Here is an 8,729-nt window from a genome sequence, read left to right as displayed (position 1 = left end):
GCACAGTGGTGCACACCTGTAATTGCACTGGCTTGGAGGCTAAGACAGGAGAATCTCAAATTCAAAGCCAGCCTCAGCAATTGAAAGGCACTAAGCAACTCAGTGAGACCCTGTCTCTAAATAAAATACAAAATAGGGCTGGGGATGTGGCTCAGTTGTCAAGTATCCCTGAGTTCAATTCCTCATACCAAAAAAAGTAGGTTTGGCTTGGGCTGGGGGTGGAGCTCAGTGGTAGAATGTGTATGTAGCATGTGTGAGGTCCTGGGTTGGATTCCACAGCACCACCAAAAAGCAAAACACACACACACACACACACACACACACACACACGCACACGCACGCGCACGCGCATAACTAAGCTATGATGTTAGGTGTATTTAATGCATTTTCAACTCAAGGTATTTTTCAACTAAGGATGAATGTATTAGGACACCACTCTGCTGTCAAGTAGCATCTGTGCTTTTAAAACAATGTCTTTCTCTAGAGAATATTAACATTAAAGGGGTTTCTGCTCTGTTATTAAAGCAAAATGATGGCATAAAATAATCTCCAGCAGAGTCCTTGACTACAAAGAGGCTACAAAGAGACAAGCTCAGTTATTGCCATTGTAAGCCAGTCGGCCAAATGGTTTTACAAAGAAGAGGAAACTGTGGGTAGATGAAAGTTCTGCCTATAAAATGGATGTTACTACAGTGCATGTGGTTATCTTATGTGTGCCCAAAGGATAAAGAATTCAGGTGTGAAGTGGTGTGGCAAGAGTTGCAAATTAAATAAGCTCTGCGTTTAGGGTTTTTCCTTTAGTGTGCTGCAGTGACATGCCCGTGGCTCCAGGGAACTTCATGATTAAGTTGGAACGAAGCGCTCATGCCTCATGTTAAATGTAGCAGAGGAAAGGTTATTAAATATTTCTTGGCAATTAATTACCTGAGATACACCCGTTTTTCACAGCTTTGGTTTCAGGTATGTGGGAGAGTTGAAAACATTTAACTGCACCTAATTTGTTGCTGTAGTTTAATCATCTGCCGAAGCATTGTGTTGAAGTCTGTAACCCATGTGAAGAATTTGTCAGGGGCGTCATTGTGACACCCCTTGAGGAAGGGCATTTTTTTTACTTTTGTTCAATAATCATATCTGACCTTTGATCCGCTTTCTTTGAAATTAAGGACATTATGAAAACTGTCAAATATATAGTGAATCCTAAACAATTTGGAAAGAAAATCCTGTTCTTCCTATAGTTTTCCTTTAATTAGAAACACCCATTTTTCTCACTCTAATCAACCTGTTGGCCCAGATCCTGAGAGAAATTTCTTCCCAGGTAGTAGCTTCAAAAAGACCGAGGTATAGTCATTCCTTTGCATTTGGTCCACGTCACTGTATCTTGCTGTAACCTTTGGTTACCTGAGATCTCATTACTTCCCCTAATCGTGCTGACCTTCTCTTTTTTTAGACCACACATTCAAAGTATTTTGTTTTGTTTTGTGGTACTAGGGTTTGAATCTGGGAGCATTTCTGCTACTGAGCTATACTCCCAGTCCATTTTATGTTGAGACAGGGTCTAAGTTGCCCAAACTGGCCTTGAACTTGCACTTGTGATCCTTCTGCCTCAATCTCCTGAATAACAAGAATAACAAGTGCACACCACTGCGTCTGACCACACTCAAGCATTTTTACCTCCTGGCTCCAAGACATTCTTCTTATTTTCAGACACTTCTAGTTTTCTTCATAGCACTTAATACTAAAATTACATTATTTTACGTATTTATTTAATGTCAATCCAGTTTTTGTCTGTCTTTTCTCACTAAAAACTGCACAATAGAAGGAAGCAAGTTTGTCAGTCTTGCCTCTGTTCATTCCCTGACATCTATTCCAGAGGCTAGCACTGAACAGTACGCGCTCAACAAATATTGGATAGATGGATGGATGGGAACCTGATATTTTCTAGGCTCTATTGAGTATTGGTATATGATCACTTCCACTTTGGTACTTTCCATGTAACCCAAAATACATGGTGTATGTTAGGGACTTGCCAAATTTTTATGTGCAAAATACAGGTAAGGGGCTAGACGAACTAGGTCCTTCTAAAAAAATATCTTAAGGTGAACATAATATAAGAACAACTTCTGAGTGACAGAAGTTGACCAAAATGGGAGAGGGGAAATGACAGCTGATAAGATGGATTGTGTACCATTAATTTTGGGAGAGCCAGCTAACCACTGAAGCTGCTCCTGGTGCCACTGCTTCAGAGATAATGAGCAAATGGGTAGAAGATTAGAGTCACTGTTTTCCAGGTTCAACCCAATTAGTATGTTCCACTCAATATATTCAAATAAAATGAACGGAGGATAAAACATAAGTAAAAGCAAAGTTGCAACAGTAGCATTTTAAATCATAAGATTTAATTGGACCTAACCATGGAGAAGAGCCTTTAAAGCTGAGATCAGATTTCACTTATGCTTCATAATGAAACTATTAAGAAGATAATGTGCAATACTATAGCAATATATGTATACCCATATTTATTTATAGCAGCAAAATTCACAACAGCCAAACAGTGGAACCAGCCAAGGTTAAATAAAGATAAATAAAGAAATTATGACACATATATTCAACAGAGTTTTATTCAGCCATAAAGAAAAATAAAATTATAGCATTTGCAGGAAAATACATAGAACTTAGAGCATTATGTTAAGCAAAATAAGACAAACTCAGAAGTTCAGGGGTCATATATTTTCTCTCATATGTGGAAGCTGGAAAAGAAAAAGGAAAAGAAAAGTGGGAAGGGGTATCTCATGAAAATCTAACAGAGATCAGTTGAACAAAGGAAAAGAACCAAGGAGATGGAGGAGGTTAGGGAGAGGGGAGATACTGAGAAATAATTTTAGCCAAATTATGTTATATTGTGTACATACATGGATATTTAACAACAAATCCCACCATTACGTACAAAAATAATGCACCAATTAAAAAAAAACATTTAAAAAAGAAGATAATACCCAATTTTATAGGAAACTAAAGGTTATATTAGCTTATTAACCAGGTCACAAGATAATAAATATGTGATTCACACTCAAATACATGCTGTTTGGGGTATACCTTATAGGGTAAACGAGTATCATTTAAACTTCAGTTCTGGTTGACTGACAGCAGCAACATCAAAACTAGTGCTGAGAAGCCCTTAGACAGGGATCTGAGGGAACATGTGGTAAGATCAGCCATGACTTTGGATGACCACAATGAGGAGCAGAATCTCCCATGGGACTGCCATCTGTGCACGTGTTGCCTTATATGAGTTGCTGGATGGTATTTCTAAGGGGTTTGATAATATTGGGGTGAAAAATATTGTATGAAGAATTAGTAACAGGTTTATTGTAGATGGAAAATTTGATGAAATATTTCTATTTAAACAAATACTTGTTTTATGAGGCTTTATAAGGAAACTGCATGAGCATAAAGTGACTTTAAATTTTTTTCCATTTTATTATTTATAAAGGAGTACATACTTATAACATATATAAAGGTAGAAATATTTTCAAATAATTGAAATAACATCCCTCCATCCACCAAGTTTTACCACTTCCATTTTAACAAAGTGGTACATTTCCCTCCATATTTTTCCATGTTATTTCATGTTTACCATGTTCCACATACATGCACTTAATAGAGTTTACCATTTGTTTTTGATTCTGTCACTTATCTATTTCCTTTGGCTTCTTCTATTTCTCAGCTGGTATTATATAACATACCACAGTATAAGCATACATAATTTTAATAGTAGAATAATGGGGTCCGGTACCATTCTTTCCCTGACAGACATGTGCGTTATTCCCAGTGCTTTACCCCTTTATATGAAGCTAGATGAGGCTATAGAAAACATACCTTTATGCAACCGTACTTTCATTTTTATAGAATAAATTATTAAAAGAGGAATTTCTAGACCAAAATGTGTATTCACTTATACTTGAGTACACATTGCCATATTATCTTCAAAAGGCTGTAGCAATTTATGGTTCCATCAGCAATGAACAAAAAGCATTTTATTCCATGGAGTCTCACCAGCACTTAGATACCATACCACTTTTTTTGAACTTTTGAAATTTAAAGACCAAAAAGTGATATTTAATTGTCGTTTTACTTCACCTTTTCCTGTTAGTAAAATTTAACAGCTTTTTATATTATTGAATAGTTAAGTTTCTTCTGTAAATTGATACTTGCCAGTTTTTAAAATATGCACATTTCATCACTTTTCTTATCAATTTATAGATGCTCTTTCTACATTCATGAAGAGTGACCCTTTATCTGTCATATGCAGATATGAAAAAAAACTTCCCCCAGTGAATCATTTGGTTTTTAGCCTTTTTTTTTTACAAAATAATTTGCCATAAAAATATGTTTTACTTCTATATGTAGTTAAGTCTCTCTTTCTCTCTTTCTCTTTATGGCTCTGGGTTTCAATCTTGAACAGCAAGATTTTCTTTTCCCAAAAACTATTTTCCTACAAATACTTGCTTAAAATTTCTTCAAATATACATAATATTTCATATGTCACATTTAATTACAATTCATCTCTTATTTGTTAGCTTAATTTTCTTTTAGATGGGGTAGCTAAAGAAACACCACCTATAAAGTAATCTGGAAAGAATAAACCTAAGAAAATCATTAGAAGGCGATGCAGAAGCCAGGTGCGGTGGTGCACACCTGTAATCCCAGCTGCTCCCGAGGCTGAGACAGGAAGATCACGAGTTCAAAGCTAGCCTCAGCAAAGAGGGAGCACTAAGCAACTCAGTGAGACCCTGTCTCTAAATAAAATACAAAATAGGGCTGGGGATGTGGCTCAGTGGTTAAGTGCCCCTGAATTTAATCCCCAGTACCCCCTACCCACCCAAAAAGAAAGAAAACAATGCAGAAAGAAGTAAAGGGCAGAGGGTACTCATTCAAGGAAGATCCGTTGAACCCAACCAGCTGTAAATTGGCCCAAGTTGAGTCATAAAGGGTATCACAAGCATATGCAAATCATATCACCATTATTTCTCTCCTTTTATTTTTTTTGCCTTAATCCACTATTGATATTTCTAATAATACTTTTTGCTCACTCCTTATTATCAGTTGTTCTACTTTTAGTGAAGGAATCTCAGTATTGAGGACTCAGGTGTCAGACAAGTGACATGCAAGGTGAATGGGGCTAGAAAGCGCATGCCCTAAATTATTCAGCTTCCCAGAAATTGTGCCACAGGGAATGCATGTTTTATTTTGCCAGATTACCTAATTTTTAAAGAGAATTTTTAAATATTGATTTTTAATCAAAACTTTTAATTTTTAAACATTAGCAACTCATACTAATCAAACACACACACACATACACACACACACACACAGCCAGCATGTGAGCCAAACAAACAAAAAATCTTTAGGCTTTATTCTTCCCATGGGTTATCTTCTTTTGCAACTATAGGGCTGCTTCCAGCCCTGATGACTTTAACGTGTTCTGTACATTTCTGCCAGATTCACCATCTCACACTTTTACTCAAAAGCTGGCTGCTGCTGCACCCAGTTGAATGAATTCAGTCTCAGAGTCCTGGTCTGATTTTCATCATTGTCAGTGCTTTGTCCTCCACCTATCTTGCCAGCACCACCTTCCACACGGCTCACCACACAGCTTGTGAAAGTTGGTGTCTTTAGGCATCTAACAGAATGTCTTACACCTGATATGCCCAATAAGCTTCTGTACAATGACTGGGTGAATGGCTCTTTAAGGAATGATGTGTTGGCAGGTTTGTGTATGGGAGCTGAGGGAACACTGACATGACAGATGGGATTTAAATTGGACAGAGCCTAGAATAAAGTTTCAAGAGTTTGGACATTATGCTACTGGCAGGATGTGTAATAGAAAACATCCAAAGCAAAGAATCAGGAAGCCTGGATTTCAATGTGGTTCTCCCAGTTTTAAATGGTGTGGTTCTAGATAAGTAACATACTATATTTCAATTTAGATTTCTTCATTTATAAAGAGAGATGGAGAGTTTGATTTTTGTTTGACAAAGTAGTGTCTTGGAAAAATGAATTTGATGGTGAAAAGGAATGGGAAGCAGGAAGTCTCAAGATAGTAACATCATTTGACAATCATTGTAGTGGTCATTCTATGAAGTGATGGAGGTGAGGACCACAAAGGCTACATGAAACCCATGATTTTGCATTGTCTTATATATAGAACACCTACCCCCAAAAAAGCCTATATAATTTTTTTAAATTTATTTTTTAAATTTGTTTTAATTAGTTACACATGACAGCACAATGATCTTGACATATCATACATTTGAATCAGATGGGGTATAATTTTTCATCTTTCTGAGTGTACAGATTGCAGAATCACATTGGTCCATGCATTCACGTATATACATACAGCAATAATAATGTCTATTTTATTCTGCCTATATAATTTATAGGACATCTTTAAAATTGCTTAATTTCAGTCTTTAAAGGTTTTTCTATACATGGGCTATGAGACATAATGGGTTAAGAATAAAACAGAAGGAAGAGGATGTAACTCTATGAGTAAAGAATTTACAGGACTAGGTATCAATTGGTGAGAAAGGACTCAAAGGGTTTTCTAGATTCAGGTTTAGGAGACAAAGAATGCCTCAAAGACTAGGAGGTGATCGATGAATATCATGTTGGGATACTTGGTAATAACCATACATTGTTAAATGGAAGAAGCAGAAAAATCAAGTAAGTAGAAAATGTTTTACTTTCTCCTATCTTTCAGTCCATCCCTGAAGAGCATCTCCAAGCTAAACCAATTGAAACAGTCAGATGATTCACTATGGCTTCCATTCCCACCTGTTAAATAAATGATGTTCTCCAGATCTTGATGTCAGCCGCAGTACTCTTGTAAACACACCATTCCTGAAAACATGTCACCTGTGGTAAATATGTCTATCAAATGCAGTTGAGATTTTTCAGATTACGAATGCACCCTGACTCAGGGCTATAATTGCAGCATTGATCTTTTTCCTGATTAACTTTTCTCTTTAGCATTGCTGCTGACCCTCTTCCCTGACTTCCCCCAGCCTCCCAATTAGTTGGATTTGAGTAATAAAACCATCAAATTGAGAAGGGCAAGAAGGGAGTACAAATAATTAGAGCAGACTTTGGGATTTAATATTGTTTTATAGCTTATGAATTTTTGTTAAAGATTCTCTAGAACCGCATTGTTCAATATAGTTACTAGCCATATGCAGCTGTCAAGTGATTGATATGTGGCTAATTCAAATAAAGATGTCCTATAAAGTGTAAAATGCACACAGTGTTCAAATACAGCATAAAAAGTAAAACATTTTGAATAATTGCTTTAAAATAATATTGTAGATATATTGAGCTAAATAATATTTATTAAAGTCATTTTTTTTTACTTTTTAAGTTTTTCTTAATATGACCAAGAAAATGTAAAACTACATATGTGCATTACATTTGTGGCTCACATTTTATATCTATCAAATGGCACTTCTCTATAAGGTTTATTCAGACATTAGGGCTAATTATCCTAACAAGGAAGATGCCATGTGCCAAAATTTTCTAAAATCCCATGAGCCAAATGATCCCTGCCTTCCATGTTTTTATTTAATTTACCCTGACATTGTATACTCTAAGACTTGAAGGGGAAATTGGGAGTTGATATCATACAGAAAGAAAGAATTTTCTCTATCCAGGGAAAGATGAAGAGTTCTATTTTGATCATTCTGAGTCTAAGGAAGCACATTCAAGGAGAATATTTAAGAAATTGGAGATGTGGGATTAAGGTTCAGGGATGAGGGTAAAACCTGATATGTCTAAGTAAGCTGAAGCAAAAAACAAATGACTCATGTGAGCTTGTGTTTAAATGTCCTTATTTCCCGGCACTAAATATTTAGTCATAAGTAAATTTGTTTGTCGTTGTTTTTTGTTTTGTACTGGGTATTGAACCCAGGGTCACTTAACCACTGAGCTACAGTATCCCCAGATATTTTCATTATTTTTTTAAGTTCTGAGACAGGATTTCACGAAGTTGCTGAGGCTGGCCTCAAACTGGCAATCCTCCTGCCTTGACCTCTCTGGTTGCTGGATTACAGGTGTGCACCACCACAGCCAGCATAAATAAATTAGTTTCAATCGCTGAGACTCATTTTCAAAGTACTAATATAGGAATAATCACTTTTATCTTTCAGTAAATATTACTGAGCCCCTATTAGGCACCAGATACTATTCAAGCGCTAAAGACAAAATGATGAACACTGCCGTCTTCCAGAAGCTTCTACAGTAGGTAGGAAGACAACAAGGAAACCCAGCTAATAAGTCAGTGTGAAGTACCATGGTCTATAATTGGAGACTCATTTTCAAAGGAGAAACATATCAGTCTTAGAGACTCCAAACTACCTCTCTTCACCCCAATAATATATATTCAGAATTCTATATGCAATACAGTTATCCCTCCCCTGGGAAACCTTTGTAGCCACCCTACATACCCCAAAATCTGAGAGGTGCTCATCTTTTTCCCTGCCTGCACATCAGCCAGTATCTTTGAATTGCTAATCCATTTCTCTTTCTTCTTTTCTCATCTCTTCTTTTCTCTTTCCTCCACCCAGTCTTTCTCTTTGACCGTGAAATCTTTGAGGGAAGTATTTGTGTTTTCTTTCTCTGGATCCTTATCAACACCCTTCAATAATGCCTTTTCTTCCTCTCCCCCCCCCCCCTTTTTT

The sequence above is a fragment of the Marmota marmota genome, unplaced genomic scaffold (assembly GCF_001458135.2).
Source record: "Marmota marmota marmota unplaced genomic scaffold, marMar, whole genome shotgun sequence".
Lineage (NCBI taxonomy): Eukaryota > Metazoa > Chordata > Mammalia > Rodentia > Sciuridae > Marmota > Marmota marmota.
The sequence above is the reverse complement of the archived record's forward strand: the minus strand, read 5'-3'. Positions refer to the sequence as shown.